The 16,066-nt window shown below is 36.0% G+C and overlaps 1 pseudogene; it reads left to right on the forward strand.

Annotated features, from left to right (window-relative positions):
* Positions 1-9,040: 9,040 nt before the first annotated feature.
* Positions 9,041-10,523, forward strand: LOC125091529 (elongation factor 1-alpha 1-like; annotated as a pseudogene).
* Positions 10,524-16,066: the final 5,543 nt, after the last annotated feature.

Genomic DNA, 16,066 nt, shown 5'->3' on the forward strand with positions numbered 1-16,066 from the left:
CTCCTTTTGTTCAATTTGGCCCCCAGGTGCACATTCCACATTTTCACAGAAAACAGCACCTAGATTTCTCCCTAGCAGTGAGGGAGAAGCACTAGTGCATCAGAATCAGAGCTGTTTCCCTAGCTCTAAGACAGGGGATTCAAAGACCCCCTACATTGGTTGTCACAGGGATGCTATCCTGGTTTCCCGGAAGTAGATGGCGGTTGCAGGCTCCGCCTGAGGTGTGCTAGCTCGTGGTCCTCCTTTCTCCTGCAGTACTCTGTGGCCAGTCCAGCTGCCTTGTTTGGACCCCTGCTTACCTGGGCCCTCTCCCCTCCTTTCTTTACAGCATTGCTGCTCCCAACAGCTGCCCAAGGCCTCCTGTCCATACTGCAGGGCCTTGCTAAGGGCCAGGCCCAGGGGAGACACTTCACCTCTGCTGCAATCCTTATGTTTCCATATGATGGGCAGGTGAGGGACAGGCGGAGCTGAGGTGCTCCTCGTGGAAGAAATGCCTGTGGAGGGAATGGAGTTGGGAGTCAGCACCTTGGTGCGCTAGGAGCAGGCTGCCCTAAAACCCTGCACTTAATTTCCCAGGCCCAGCAACTATGTGTTAGTCTCCTGTCTTCTACATTGCTAAACTCTTCCAGTTTTCTTACTGTGTGTGTGTGTGTGTGTCTGAGTTTTTAAGCACACGCACGTTTATATGTGCGTGTGTGGTAACTTACTGTTTTTCTCCCACCACTCTTAAAATGCAAGCTCCACATCTGTTGGAAATTTCTTCATTTATTTTCTTTTGCTGTATCCACAGACCCTAAAAACATGCCTGGTATATAGGAAGCACATAGAAAACATATGTTGAGTGAATGAAAGATGAATTCAAACGACTTACCTATATTAGCAATCCATATCTCAAACGTATCCTGACCTACTTATGAGAAATGAAATGTATGACTTAATAGAATTAAACATGTGACTAATCCAAAGACCTGTATTTGCTGGAAAGCCAGTATAATATGTGTATATTATATTGGGAAAGGATAAAATTTGACTAAACTATATTAAAAGGTACATATTTTATATCAATCTAAAATCCTAGCTGTAATACTAAAATTACAAGGGTTTTATTAACATTAGAACAGTTACATTATTGAATATGTATGTTGAGATTTTATGAACAAAAACCTATCCAAATTGGTAATCCAGTCATTTTGAGAAGTTTATTATAAATAAAATCATTCTTCTACACCTAGCTGTCCAATTTTCCCAGCACCATTTATTGAAGAGACTGTCTTTTTTCCACTGTATATTTTTTCCTCCTTTGTCGAAGATTATTTGACCATAGCGTTGAGGGTCCATATCTGGGCTCTCTATTCTGTTCCACTGGTCTCTGTGTCTGTTTGTGCCAGTACCATGTTGTCTTGGTGATCACAGCTTTGTAGTAAAACTTGAAATCAGGCACTGTGATGCCCCCCAGTTTTGTTTTTCTTTTTCAACGTTTCCTTAACAATTCAGGGTCTCTTCTGATTCCATACAAATTTTGGGATTGTTTATTCCAGCTCTTTGAAAAATGCTGGTGGAATTTTGATCAGGATGGCATTGAAAGTATAGATTGCTCTAGGCAGTATAGACATTTTAACAATGTTTATTCTTCTGATCCATGAGCATGGAATGGTCTTCCATCTTTTTGTGTCTTCTTCAATTTCTTTCATGAGTGTTCTGTAGTTCCTTGAGTACAGATCCTTTACCTCTTTGGTTAGGTTTATTCCCAGGTATCTTATGGTTCTTGGTGCTGTAGTAAATGGAATTGATTCTCTATTTTCCCTTTCTGTATTTCCATTGTTAGTGTATAAGAACTAGTGTATAAGAACTAACATTGATTTTGAATCCTGCCACGTCACTGTATTGCTGTATGAGTACTAGTAGTTTGGGGGTGGAGTCTTTTGGGTTTTCCATATAAAGTATCATGTCATTGTGGTGAGAGAGAGTTTGACTTCTTCACTGCCAATTTGGATACCTTTTATTTCTCTTTGTTGTCTGATTGCTATTGCTATGACTTCTAGCACTATGTTGAACAAGAGTGGTGAGAGTGGGCATCCTTGTTGTATTCCTGATCTCAAAGGAAAAGCTGTCAGCTTTTCCCCATTGAGGATGATATTTGCTGTGGGTTTTTCATAGATAGATTTTATGAAGTTGAGGAATGTTCCCTTTATCCCTATACTTTGAAGCATTTTAATCAGGAACAGATGCTGTATCTTTTCAAATGCTTTTTCTGCATCAATTGAGAGGACCGTGTGGTTCTTCTCTCTTCTCTTATTGATTTGATCTATCACATTGATTTGCGAATGTTGAACCATCCTTGCAAGCTAGGGATGAATCCCACCTGGTCATGGTGGATAATCTTTTTAATGTACTCTTGGATCCTATTAGCTAGGATCTTATTGAGAATCTTGGCATCCATATTCATCAGGGATATTGGTATGAAATTCTCCTTTTTGGTGGGATCTTTGCCTGGTTTTGGGATCAGGGTAATGCTGACTTCATAAAAAGGGTCTGGAAGTTTTCCTTCTGCTTCAATTTTTTGAAACAGCTTCAGGGGAATAGGTATTATTTCTTCTTTAAAAGTTTGATAGAATTCCCTAGGGAATCCGTCAGGCCCTGGGCTCTTGTGTTTTGGGAGATTTTTGATCACAGCTTCAATCTTGTTAGTAGATATTGGTCTATTCAGGTTGTCAATTTCTTCCTGATTCAGTTTTGGAAGTTTATAGGTTTCCAGGAATGCATCCGTTTTGTCTATGTTGCTCAACTTATTGGCATATAACTGTTGGTAATAATTTCTGATGGTTGTTTCTATTTCCTTGGTGTTAGTCATAAATAAAATAAAATAAATAAAATCAGACTCGCAACTTTAGGCTTAACATTTTGAAGTAAGGGTCTTTTATCATTAGGGTGTATAGAAACTTTTCATGGAAGGCACTGAGAAATAGTTCACTTACAAAATCCATATTCAAAAATAAAGATCCTTTGGACAGATGGATAATGATGTGAAAGCAGTTTAAGACCTATTTAAGGTTTTTGAAGTTTGTCCATTACTGCTGATAATAAAGTTGTAGGAAATTTCAGTCTTTGCCCAAAAGACTAAGGTCAGCATCTCACTGAAATATCTTTTTAAAAAGTAAATTAGGTAGTGCTCTGTAATCCTTATTCCTGTGTTCAAGGATCATATGAAAGGGTGCTGATAAAGAAGAAACCTTGAACCACAAGGCTGACTAAACAAAATCACTAAGTTCTATAGTAATCTCAAGAGAACAATCCAATGAGGTGATAGTGTTGCTGACTCTAGAAATCCTTGACGTTCACAGCGGTCTCCAATTTTCTAAATATGGTTTTAGGTTTGTGGTTGGCTAACATTATTAACAGTGGAATTCTAGGTTATATGTATAGTATATTCAGAAGCACATGGGAAAGGTTTATAAAATTCTTCCATAAAATTGTGGTGTCACATTCATAAGTTACATTCACACTCAGCCTTTTTACTAGGTAATAGAAGGCATTCATCACCATCCAAGACAGCTGTAACTAACTGTTTGCAAGATGGTAGATGTGCTTGAACGTAGCTCCCTTTTTCTTCAAAGTTTAAACTCTACACAGGAAATGTTAAAAATGAGTACATTTTCGAGCAATGACCCATGCTAGCATCAAACCTATCACCTTTATCTCATTAGGGTTATTTTCTACCTAACTATTGAGTCATGCTAGTACACATCCTATAAAGTTTGAAAAGAGGAAAAAAACTAAGTTATTGAATGTATCCTCTGCAGTGCATTTATAAATGTAGCATTTGTAAAGTCTTATCAAGCCCTCTACTCACATTTAATGTGCCTAATCTATACATGTAAAATTTGAAGATCAAAAATGTTAAGCTACCTGGCGATTCACAGACCTGTACCCCTGGGGATAAAAATATATGTTTATAAAAAATAAAAAAAAATGTTAAGCTACCTGATGAAAGTTGCACACCTAGTAAAGGCCAAAACCAATACTCAAATCTAGGTTGTTCCACTCTCACATTGTTAACCAAAATGTTACATTGAGAGTTCTATCTTGGTGGTATAAAATTGTTTCTTTTCAGGATGCCTGGGTGGCTCAGTTGTTTAAGCGGCTGCCTTCGGCTCAGGTCATGATCCCACCATTCTGGGATCGAGTCCCACATTGGGCTCCTTGCTCCTGCTTCTCCCTCTGCCTCTGCTGCCACTCTGCCTGCCTGTGCTCTTTCTCTCTCTCTTTCTCTGGCAAATAAATAAATAAAATCTTTAAAATCTTTTAAAAAATAAAATCATTTCTTTTCATCAGAATGTATAAGCTAGTAGCCTTAAAAGGAAGTGTTTTCCTTTTTATTGATAGTTATGTAAGTTACAAGAATAATTGCACATGGAATATTTAAGGAGACTTTCATAATCAATAGGTGGCTTATATCAATAAAAATGTCACTGGCTTCAAAAAAGAAGTAAAAATTTATAAAAAATGGGGGAGATGATGACCATGCAGTTTAGAAGATGGAAAGCATGTCGTTAGTGGAACAATAAAACTGAATCCAGGGTCAGAAGTAAAAAAAATCCAAACAAATGAATAATTTGGAATATACACAAGAACCTTAGAAATTCATGACATCCACCACCTATAAATGAAGCTGAAAATAGCTGACACAGGATTTTTTTTAAATTCTATTTAAGATTTCAATTGTGCATAAGGAGGAGCGGAATGCAACTAAATCTATTGATGAAATAAAAATAACTTCATATGTGATTAGTAAATAGAGGAATGAGTATCACTTTCAGATGGACTGTATGTTGATAAAAGAATTTTCTCGGCATTTTAATACTTCGTGCTAACAAGTACCAGTAGTTGAATGCAAGAGAAAGTGTCAACTGAAACAACAGTATGTTATACATACACGACGCAAATCTACTCCACATTTTTTTGGTCACAGGCTTTAACTTACAAGTGCTATTGGGTGGTCTTCTCTAATCTGCCCATAGTTCAGTATCTTCAGCTCTTCCTTACATCCCCTCTGTTGAGCTATCTTCACAAATTTTTTAGGTAAGATATATTTATTACAGTGCTCCAGTATTTGATAATCTCCTATGCTTACCTATACTAGTATTTTTCCTTAGGAATTGTTGTTGGTATTCCAGCTGTAAGTTCCACTCATACTGAGTACACTGTCCCTAACTCTGTTTTTTTTTTTATCCCAACTGTTCCGTTTAGCACCATGTAAAAATTTTTAGTAACATACACATTATATATGATAAATAGGTCTAAACTGCCATGGAAAGATTTTCAATATACATGTAGATTTTTAAAAAGAATACATCATAGTATACATAGGGTGATTGCATTTTGGTATGAAGGAGGAAAAATGAAAATATATATAGATTTGCTCTTGTATCACAGAATATATTTAAAAGGTTTCCAGGTGGATAACACAATGGTAGCTACCCAAGTCTGTATCTCCCAATATTTTCTCCTAAAAAAGAAAAAGAAAAGAGAATGTCCTAAAAATCATACCTTCGGCTTTCACAAGTTAAAAACAGAGAATGCCCAAACTGTAATTAAAAGTAGGGAAAATCGAGAAGTTGCTAGATTCTGGTGTACACTGTATATTAATCCTGTCCTGCTGCAAGTCTTTGTGTTGAAAAGAGCAGAGAGAGAAAGGAGGAGGAGAAAAGGGAAGGATGAGAGGGAGAAAGCGGGGAGGAGGAAGAGCTATGAAGAGAGAACAGAGGAGCTAGTGACAGAACTAAAGTTCATCTAAAACAACTGCCAGGAGAAGTATGACAATATCATAGTGAAAATACTTTTTAAAATAAAGCATTCAGAATTATCACAGCATGACTGTCACAGAAGAAACTTAGGTTCTTTACAATATGAAGTGGCTTGTCTTTGAGACACAGAGCATCTGAGAGAAAAAAGGAAAAAGAAAGGTACCTCTTCGTGGGATGGGGGGGGGGGGGAATAACGGAATATAACCAAGATTTTAAACTAGAATCTCAAGTATCTTTTTGAAAATAAAGGAAGACCTGAATCTACAAATTGCGGGCAAACAGGAGAAAATTATCTCAGAATGATTAGGTCTTAGAAGTATCCTAGTAAAACTATTAAACCTTGAAGAGAGAGTTGAAAAAAATAATCGAGACCTTTAGCAAAAAAGATCAAATAACTTACAGGGGAAAAAGGAATTAGACTGGGGGAGCCTGGGTGGCTCAGTGGGTTAAGCCTCTGCCTTTGGCTCAGGTCACAATCTCAGGGTCCTGGGAGCGAGCTCCGAATTGGGCTCTCTGCTCAGCAGGGGTCCTGCTTCCCCTTCTCCCTCTGCCTGCCTCTCTGCCTACTTGTGATTTCTCTTTTTCTCTCTGTCAAATAAAAAAATTAAACCTTAAAAAAAGGAATTAGACTGACATTCTAATTTTTGAAATTAGAAATGTTTGAAAAACAACATTCAGAGCAAGATCATAATGGAGCAGGATTCACAAAATATCATTAAAAGAAAGTGTGAACCAAGGATTTTATATCTAATTAAACATTCCTTAAATAAAAAGGTTATAGAAAAACTTTTAAACATAGATGGATTTAGGGAATTCTTTACTTACTAACAAGAAAGTCTTGTTAGATCTTCTTGGGGAAATTAGAATGAGCTCCATTACAGCAAGAGATGCCTGGGGAAACTTCAACAAACAGACAGATACTGAACATTTTAATGTATGCAATTCAAATTTAATGCTGAAAAATGGAGATGAGGATTGACTACTAATGTACAAAATCCATAGATGGTGACATAGCACAACTTTTTTTAATGGGAGGAAAAAGGAAATAGAAGGAATTTGGATGAGATCATTGATTCTTTTTAAATCAATGTATAACATTATACTAATCCTTGACACATGTATAGGTCAAAGATAGGAAAAAAAAGATCCCATTAAAAACTGACAAACCAGGTATTAAAAGTTTGAGTATGGAAACTGGGAACTGAGTGCATTTATGAGTTAGAAGTACAAAGGTAGTAACTAGAATAAAAATACAAACCTTCCAAAATACACATTTTCATTAAAATGAGATTGTAGCATATAAAGAAACAAGAAATTAAAACATAAAACCTCTAATTTATAAAATATTGTTACAGAAATAAACCCAAAAATATTTGGCAGAAAAATAAATGGGAACAAATGTAGTTTACCTCTTAAAAAAATATACTGAATTTCCTCACAAAACAAGATGTGATTATGTTATTTTCAAGAGGCAGATAAAGATAAACTGATTTACAAAGACACATTTTTTAAGGAATGTCTAAAGTTATATTAGGCAACTAGAAACCATAAGAAAGTGGGATGACAATGCTATTTATCAGACCAAGTATAATTTAAGTCCACAAGCTAAAACTTCATTTGACAGAGATGTTGATAAATCACAGTAATTGGGATAGATTAAGGAAAAAAAAATCCTATACAGTTATTGTAATCTAGATATTTTTCACAGGGTTATAATTTAACAGTTCAGGTACCACATATATTTGAAGATTGAGCAAATTAATATATTATGATGAAAGTCAAGGCTCCATTGTCAGAGAATGTAGTTAGATGTAAAGGAAGGCGAAAGCTAGAATAAACCCCAGGTGTTGTTTGAATGGGTAGTATCAGTAAGAACTCATTACTTCCTAGGTCCATCTTCGGAGAGATCCTAGAAGCAGTGACCTTCTTGATGTTGGCTTTTAAATCTATTCTCAGTTAAAAGAATCAAGGTTCCTTAAAGAAATGGTTGATTGCATGGCAAGGAGAAAGCAGGATGAGTTTGGAACATCTTGGGGTGTAAAAAAGTAGGAAGTGCTCAACAGATAGAGGAGGCATTGCAAACAGACAAAACATTACATTGGTGAGATAGGTGGTTGGTACATAAAGTTAAACTTCATTCATTCTTCCATCTGCTTCATTCTCATTGTATTAATATACCAAAATGTTTTTATGCATCCCCTCCTGGATGGGCATCTAGGCAGTTTCCAGTCCAGATCAATTTAGAGCTGCACTGCTATGAATTTTTTTGTACATGTCTGTTAATAGATTAGTGTATACATCTATGTTGGGTATATATTTTTGGAAGAGGGACTAAGTTCTAGGGAAAGCATCTGTTAAGTTTTGATAGATACCACCAAACAATTTTTAAAGTGTATATCCCACTTTACTTTCCCATCAGCAGTGCGTGAGTTCCACTTGATCCGTATTTTCTCCAAACCCTGTAATTTTCTTCCTTCCCATGTTAACCATTCTGATTTTTTAAAAGCCCATAAAGAGAGACCTATTATCTCAAAGAAATGATAGTCATGACAATAGACCTCATAGACGTTACTCTGGAAGTCAGAAAGTGGTAGAAAATACATCTTCAAACAGGTTTTCCAGCTTCTGCCCTTGACTTTGTATAGGCTACCAGCAGCACAGCAACCCGAGTCCTTTGATCAAAACATTAAGTCAGATCCTGTCTCTCCTTGCCTTAAAATTATCCAATGGCTTTGCCTCTCATTCTATTTAAAAAGCCCAAATTCTGACTACAGCACAGTTAGTTCTTCATGAACTGGTCCCCTCTGATGCTTCATTCTACTCTCTCATTCAGCCCTGACACCTACTCTTGCTCACACACCAAGCATGTGCCCACTCATGTCCTTTGCTCAGTCTGTTCCTTGACCTGGAAAATGTTCCCCCAGATGTCTACATGGCTTCCTTGTGAAATGTTTTCTCAAAATGTTTCAATAGCAACCCTCTTTTCAGTTCATAGCCTCTTTCTTGCATAATTCTACTCCTTGATATCTATCCCCATCTAAAATATGGGTTTCTTTTGGTCTTCATCAAACATGATACACTCATTATTTGTGAGTTTTTTAAGCCTCTGTTGTATAAGCACAGCTTAAAACAACTATTATGTAAGAAAATCTTGAAAAATCAATAAATTGCTTTTTCTCAGTGGGTTTGCTGCCAGAACACAGGTGTTACAAAAACCAATGCTAAACCTAAAAATAATGGGATAGGAAAAGTCTCATACCAATACTATTGTCATTGGACATGGAGATTCTGGCAAGTCTACCACACTACTGGTCCTCTGATCTACAAATGTGGTGGGATCCACAAAACAACTATTGAAAAATTTGAGAAGGAGGCTGCTAAGATGGGAAAGGGCTCCTTAAAGTATTCCTGGATCTTGGGTAAACTGAAAGCTGAATGCGAATGTGGTATCGCCACTGATATCTCCCTGTGGAAACTTGAGACCAGCAAGTATTATGGGTCCTCATTGGTGCTCCAGGACACAGAGACGTTATAAAAAAAAAATGTGATTACAGGCACATCTCAGGGTGATTGTGCTGTCCTGATTGTTGCTGCTGGTGTTGGTGAATTTGAAGTTGGTATCTCCAAGAATATGCAGACCCGTGAGCATGCCTTTCTGGCTTACACACCGTGTGTGAAACAACTAATTGTTGGTGTTACCAAAATGGATTTCACTGAGCCACCCAAGAGCCAGAAGAGGTATGATAAAATCATTAAGTAAGTCAGCATCTACATTAAGAAAATTGGCTACATTCTTGACACAGTAGCATTTGTGCAGTTTCTGGTTGGAATGGTGATGACATGCTGGCGCCCAGTGCCGGCATGCCTTGGTTCAGAGGATGGAGTCACCCGGAAGGATGGCAATGCCAGTGGAGCCATACTGTTGGAAACTCTGCATTGTACTGTACTACCAACTCGTCCAGCTGGCGAGCACTTAGATCTACTCCTTTAGGACATTTACAAAATTGTTGGTATTAGTACTGTCCTTGTGGGCTGAGGGGAGACTGGTGTTCTTAAACGTGGTCACCTTTGCTCCAGTCAATGTTACAACTGAAGTAAAGTCTGTTGAAATGCACCATGAAGCTTTGAGGGAGGATCTATTTGGGGGCAATGTGGGCTTCCATGGCAAGAACACATCTGCCAAATGTGTTCCTTGTGGTGATTCGACTGGCGACAGCAAAAATGACCCACCAAAGGAAGAAGTGGAATTCATGGCTCATTTGATTATCCCAATCTATTCCAGCCAAATCAATGCCAGATGAGCACCTGTGCTGGATTGTCACACAGCTCACATCGCTGGCAAGTTTGCTGAGCTGAAGGAGATTGTTCATCATTCTTTTCTTTTTTTCCTTTTTTTTTCTGGCTGTCTTCTGATTATCGGTCTTTGAATTCCCTAATCCTTTCTTCCATTATATCTTCAACATCTATTTGTAGATACTATATTTTTAATGTTTAAGAGTATTTGCTTTTTTTTAAGCAAATGCTAATTCCTTGGTGAAATTATCCATCTTTTTAAAAATCTATTTTAATAAAAATAGTAATTGAAGTACATTTTTCAAATCTCCATGTTTGGATCACTTGTGGCTTTATTGGGTTATCTCTGTTCATCTTGATTTTTGTAACTTGGTCTTATTTCTTCCTAGGACAGTTGTTATTGAATGCAGCAAACATGAACAATAGCAAAGGCTCAAGATGTTTTTCGGTTTCTCCACACTACATTTAATTTTCTTCCTATAGCCAAATGGAGTATAGTCAGATCATCTTACTCCAGCTCAGGTTGATCTTTTTTTTTTTTTTTTTTTTTTCCTTCTGGAGTTTACCTCTTTCAAAGTCCCTCATGAAAGCCTGAATTTTAAACTTAATCCCTCAATTTTGTCAGGTGTGAAACCAATTTTTGTCTTCACTGTGTATATTCTGAAAACCCTGATTAGTGCTACAGCCTCTTTGGTGTCCACTTTAACATTCTCAACATCCCCTCCAATGCAAGTAGTATTTATTTCAAGATGAGATTATGTGAGGACTTTGCCGCTCATTTAATTCTACTTCTGTGATCGTGACACTCCTTAAATCCCAGCTGCCTTTTTTTTTGATAGATTTAAACATCTTTAAAAAAAGACACTTGTTTTAGTTTCTGCAAGAAGAGTTAGCTAATACAGCTTCTATCTTTCTACCTAAATGTGGAACTTTCTCTAGAAATATAGTTGGGATTAAAATTTGCAACTCTTTCACATGAGAGCCAGTTGTGTTGACTGAGGTTTCAGAAAAGAAAAAAAAAAATACTTCTCTCATTTTCAGACCAAGACATATTAAACTCTAACACCTTTTGAGTCAGGATTTTAATTATAATATCAGAGAATCTATTGATAACTTTGAATTGTCATGATAATTTCTTGTTTTACCCTGGTGGTTAATGGAAATCTATCTATATCTACAAATGGAAACAGAGTTGGGAGAGATCTTTTTTATTGTGAAAGCCATTGCATCTTCTTAATAACAAAACAACAAATAATTCTCTGTATTAAGTGAAAGAGAAGTAAGCAAGACTGGCTAGATAATTTGTCTGTCATAATTTGACAGAATGTAACACGGAAATGCAGGGCCCTTATTTAAAAATGAAGACTTTTAAGACACCTAAAGCAGAACATTAAGTAGATTTTAGAATAACAACTATTCTTTCCTTATTTCTAAAGTTTATAAACAGGCTAGGGTAGAAGCAACTCTAAAAATTCCCCTCATTGTAATGTTCCAAGTATTTCTGTAATGATGAGTTATTCAGTGCCCAATATGATTTGTACACAGTAATACATAATCTACTAGGGGAAAAATTCCGTATAAGAAGAATGTATTTAAGGAGTATTTATCTAAAGGATATAGATGAGCTATGAAGGAAAACAGCTTATTCCTCTTTGATCATAGTTAGAAAAAATACAAAAACGTACATTTTATATATGAACTATAATGTGTATTTTCTTCTTGAGAGCTCCTCTGAGAGCTGCCTGTTTTATGCTTGGAGCCATTGTTTGCATCTGCTGTGTTGCGCTGAGCCCAAATATCCACAAATGGTACAACTTCTTTTTCATGTCCTGATACTTTTTCTTGGTAAAAATTAACTTACATGTAAAATTGGATACCGTAGTCTTATAACCCTTCTAATTAGAAACATTTGACAAAAGTGACTTTGAACCATTACTTTATTAAAAAAAGTAGTGACTTAATTTTTTCCCCATACATCATGTTTTCTCATGCTTTTGAAATTTTGTATTCTGTTCCTCTGGCCTAAAATGCTTTTATCATCCTGATTTCACTGGAAAACACTTGATTTCATTTTAAGATTCAGTTTAGACAGAAAGTCTTGGAACTTGCTGGCTGAGTTCTGACTGTGCTCCCATAGCATCTTTTTTTTAAATTAATCTATAATGTATTATTTGCTTCCCATAGCATCTTATACAGACTTAGAGCCTAATGGGTCATTAGGTACAGAGTAGCATAGACTCTCAATGTGTCTGCTTCTTATGGCAGTGCCATGCTTTATTAATCTTTGTTATCTCAACATTTCTCAGGTGTTCAGCAAACAACTGTTTGGCTAAACTTTAGTGAACTAAAACAATTGTGTTCCTGATTTCACTCACCAAACATTTCTTGAGTGCCTGGCATTTTTTGGACAATGGACATATACTACTCATCAAGACAGGTTTATCACTGCCCTTAAGGAACTTAAAATACCAGCAATAAAAATTAGAAATGAGAAAGAAATACTGTGATCATAGCTATAAGGAGAGTAAAGAGTGCTCAGGGCCTGTAAATGGATCTTAGGACCCCCAGATTGCTTAGTTTAAAATGAAGTTGCTCAAGTGATGTATTTAGTATTAGCATTACAAATAATCAGAAAGATTGTGCAGACAACTAACCTTGTTAAGTCCATTTTCTCTTTGTTATTAGAAAGTGATGTCATCACCCACTTACTAGATTCAGACTGTCTGACTGCCTTTGTATTCATATAAACCCTGAGGTAAAGAGATAAGGGACTGGTATTTTATTTTATTTTATTTTTTATTTTATTTTTTAAGATTTTATTTATTTATTTGACAGAGATCACAAGCAGGCAGAGAAGCAGACAGAGAGATAGGAGGAAGGAGGCTCCCCGCTGAGCAGAGAGCCCGATGCGGGGCTCGATCCCAGGAACCTGAGATCATGACCTGAGCTGACGGCAGCAGCTTAACCAACTGAGCCACCCCAAGGCACTGGTATTTTAAAAGCATGATTTAGATAATGAGGTTTTGCATTTTCTTAATTCCAACCACTGTCAATTCCCTTATTGACACTCCCTAAGTGTCAATTTTTTGTGAGGAGCCTCGCCCACACCTCCCATTTATTGGCACCAAGTAGGCACAGGATTAATACTGCCTATCTCCAACAGAAGGAAAGAAAATAGATTCCTACAAAAATCACAAGTAATACCTCAGTGTCATTTTCAGAAATCTATGACAGCCCTTAAATTTATGCCTTTCTATTATAAATATTTACTGTATATTTGTTCTTGATAGTATTAAAATATTTAGTATTATATAGATATGAAAATATGAAATCATATGTCACATAAACGGGCAACATACTATTTTAGTGTTAATTGTCTTGTTTGAAGATGTAGGTAAAATGATAACAGAACGTCAAAAACTTAGTCACTTAAAAGCTTTGTTATGGAACTTCATTATTCAAGTGTGAAGTCAAGCAGTAACACATCAAGTTATAAATGGAACGGACTCCAAGATCACCTGGTCAGTCTGATGATCTTCATTTATGCTTAGATAACTCTTCATCTAGATACTAATCTTACATAAAGCTGAATTATCTGCCCTTCAGATCTGACTTTCTAATATGCAGATGGTAATTTGTTGGTTCATATCACTAGCACAATTTATATTAAAATACAGTTTACATTATTGTCCATTTTATTTGTAAAATGAACAGTCTCAGACTTGGCTAAAAGCAGTGTGTGACTTAAAGAGTGAATAGGGTCTTGGAGGACTTTCTAAATGAGAAGTTCTTTTGGTCTCCTACACCTACTATTCCTTATTGCTTTATGTTTTCCAAGCACATGTTTCCTATCATAAATGATTTTAGTAGTTTAAGCTCTGTTATGTTAGGGAAACTACTTGTTAGGTAACTTTAGGGGACAGGTTTACCATATTCAGGTAGAATATCTTGAGAAACACCTTGTGCATTTTTAAGTACAAATCTGCTAAGTAGTCATACATGACAGAGAACCAAATTTTTTCCAAAAGCAAGGGAAAAAATTCTTACATTTAGGTAAAATAAGATAGCCCATATATAGCACAGGCCACCATATTTGGAACTTATGTTCCCTGTATGTGTTTCAAGAGTAATCAGAGTTCTGATCTTCAGAGATACTTAGGTGAGATAACCTTTAAGTCCTCAAATCCTAATTACTGAATATAATTAAAATGTGAGCTTTGGTGTTGGTAATTTTTCAGTGGATACCATTATCAACTAATCAACTACTTTTGATTAATCTGCTTCTTTTTTTAAACTAGTATTCCTGAAAGACTGAGGCCACAGGTGGATAATTTTCTCTTTCCTATCCATTGGAGGAGACAGCAAATTACCTCATGTACACACTCTGGCCTTTCTTTGATCTTGGAACACTAGGACTAAATTAGTTTAGAAAAATAATTATAGTCTAGATGAGCTAAGATTCTTCTTTCCTAAGAACAAAGGAATAATATATCAAACTAATTTTAATACATTATTTCTAAGCCTACATGGCCAGAGGTATGACATAATAAATCTATGTTTAAATTTTAAATTGGTTTTCAAAAGTCTTTTTAATAGAGCTAAAACGTGGAACAGCTACAAAAAAATCTCCATTTTTAACATCAGAGGAAACTATTTGTATGTGAATATCTTATAGACTTCATACCTAAATCTGGGCTAAATAGAATGTTGAATAATAACCTAGTAAAATAAAAGAGAAAAAAATATTTAAAACTCTAGAAAAAAATTCATCCCTCTATAACCCTTCCTTTTCTAAACTATGTATTTTAAGTATTAAACTTACTCATTATTCATATTAATTTTACTTTTGGTCTCTAGGGATCCAAGAAGTAAAACTGTAGGAAAAAAAATTAAGGTCAAGACGTTAGGAGAATAAAAGTAGAGTAATTCAGATTTTCTTCTAGATAGGCGTACTTGTGTTCTTTCTCTAAGCGCATCATTTGTTGAAAGCCCATCTACATAATTTGCAGGACCCAGTAGAAAATGAAAATGTGGGGCCTTATGTTAAATGACTAACATTTACAAGACAACCACAGCAGAGCATGAAACCAAGTGTGAGGTTCTCCCCAGCTTGGGACTCTATGTGATGCCTATTGCACACCCATGAAACCACCTCTACTTTGGTATTTTCCACATAGTTGCTTCTGATTCTAAAGTAGCTTGTCAATTCTTTGCCTTTTTCCATTTTAAAACCACACCAGTACTTATTAGAAAGTAGATGAATATTGATTAAAAACACTAAACCTGTTCATAATTTTTGATGTCGAAGAAGAATAATGTTATAATATATTTGATGAGTTTATTGATTGGCAGATCTATTCAAGAGAATTAGCCTTGGTTAATTCATTATAAATACTGGCTGAAGTAAAGCCAATGATGAACTTCCTAGTTGAATTGATATCAGTTGCTCTGTAATTGATTTATTTAGATAAAATCATTTAGCCCTTGTCTATTATCTAATATAGTATTTTATCTAATATCACTGCCCTGTAGACTAAGTTTTGTTAAGTACCCACTGACAAATTCAGACTAATTAAATGTAATAAAGAAATGAACACTATATGTTTATATGAAAACTGTTAAATTTGATTACAGGCAGAGCATGTGAGTAAATTGAGAGTGAGTAAGGGTCACTACTGAAAATTATGTTAGATTTATTTGATTTTTTAATTTAATTTTTTCAGTGTTCCAAGATTCATTGTTTGTGCACCACACCCGGTGCTCCATGCAATACGTGCCTTCCTTAATACCCACTACTAGGCTCACCCAACCCCCCATCCCCCTCCCCTCCAAAACCCTCAGTTAGTTTCTCAAAGTCCACAGTCTCTCATGTTTATCTCCCTCCGATTTCTCCCAATTCACTTTTCCTTTCCTTCTCCTAATGTCTTCCATGTTATTCCTTATGCTCCACAAGTAAGTGAAACCATATG

This window comes from Lutra lutra, chromosome X, assembly GCF_902655055.1.
Source record: "Lutra lutra chromosome X, mLutLut1.2, whole genome shotgun sequence".
Lineage (NCBI taxonomy): Eukaryota > Metazoa > Chordata > Mammalia > Carnivora > Mustelidae > Lutra > Lutra lutra.